The following is a 1,735-nucleotide window of genomic DNA, read 5'->3' as shown; positions in this document are numbered from 1 at the left end:
GCAACGTCCTCCACAACTAGACTGAAGAACAAAACAACAGCAACTTGTCTGTTCCCCTTCCCCCAATTCCCCACCACTGTTCCCATCCCCCCAATTCCCCAATAAAAATCTTAAAAAAAAAAATGGATATACGAGATTGTAGTTTATTTTACTAATATCTGTAACTACTTTGTCACTTGCATTTTTCAAGACTTTATTTTTTCAGAACAGCCAAATTGAGAGGAAGGTACAGAGAGTTCCCATATACCCCCAGCCCCCAAACTTGCATAGCCTCCCCCATTCTCAATATTCCCAACCAGAGTGGGACATTTGTCACAACTGAGGAACTTAATTTTTCCCTTTTCTTAACCAAATTCTGTGAGCTGATCATCCCTTTTCCTCCCCACTACCTACCAAAAAACTATCAATAACCTGAGTTAATAATCTGAGCATTTAGAAGGAATTGGTGTTTCCGCTCAGAGATGGCAATAAAACTTGTGATTTGAAATTTAGCAGGAAATGCCCTTTAATGAAACCCTACATCTTCAGTTGTATTGACTGAAATCATTAAAACTTTATTTGAATAAAGAAGTTCCAAAAATAGTTAAATGACTTTTAAAGGGGCCACAGCATCTGTTAAACTGTCACAAATATACAATGCTCTGTCAAAAACATTAATTAAGGATTATTCCATTTGGGATTGAGAGGGCAACAAACTACTCTGAGTGGTTAGTGGGCTGTCACATGACTCAGAATGAGACAGATTCATTTCCTGGTTTAGAATGTTCCAAGTATCTAGGGGACAGACACATCAGGGCTCCAGTGTAATGAACAGACACTGCCGAGTGCTGATCAAATATGAGAGCACTGCTCGGGGATCATAAGGACTGAGGTGGTATGAAACGCACGGCAATTTTCTAAAGTCAGATTCCAAGGGACGAAGAGACCTCCCGTTCTTAGACTCATTACTGCATGCTCAGGTTGAGAGATAAGCTAATGTTTGGAGCAAATATGCAATCTATATTCAAAATTCACTTCACATGGTCCAGGCTAAGGGGTTTACACTAGGATGCAGTTTCTCTTCAATAATGCATTATATTTCAGATATGTTATTTCCCTTGACACAGCCCTCAAGGGAGATCAAAGACAGCATGAAAAAAGAGCATGTGCAATATTATGACAGACATCAAATGTGTTAATGTACAATTTTGGTCAGATTAATTTGATGCATAAGCCCTTAGGTCACATCAGTATCAGAGAGGATTTTCTGGGTCACAAATTCAAAATCATACTACTGTCCTCTCCTCTAATATAGTAGTTCATTAAAATGATTATTTAGTTGTCAGAAAGTAATTTCCCTATTTCTTGAAGTTCCTCCAAGTGATAAAAGAGCTCTTAGGCTAAATTCTTCCTTGACTGGAAAGACTGTACTCCACTGGGAAATTAAATAAAAGCACTTCTTCAGGGATTCCCAGCCTCGGATGATTTCAGACTTGCAAAGAACCACTCTAATATTCTATTTTCCTTTGGTATTTTTACAACATCAGAGATCTTCTTTGTGCATTTCTGGGTTATTTTGAATGAACTGGCTACCTTTTAAGATGAGAAAATTGAGAAGACTATAAAGAGGAATGATCAAATTAGAAGCTGTTTGAGGCTAAACCCACATTTGAGTAGTCAAGTGTTTGGTTCCCTATTATTTTTCTATTACTTATTTTATTTCGATTGCTAAAAACATGATTCATTCTCATATACT

This window comes from Hipposideros armiger, unplaced genomic scaffold (assembly GCF_001890085.2).
Source record: "Hipposideros armiger isolate ML-2016 unplaced genomic scaffold, ASM189008v1 scaffold_1416, whole genome shotgun sequence".
In the NCBI taxonomy this organism is placed as follows: domain Eukaryota; kingdom Metazoa; phylum Chordata; class Mammalia; order Chiroptera; family Hipposideridae; genus Hipposideros; species Hipposideros armiger.
This window is presented reverse-complemented; position numbering follows the sequence as displayed.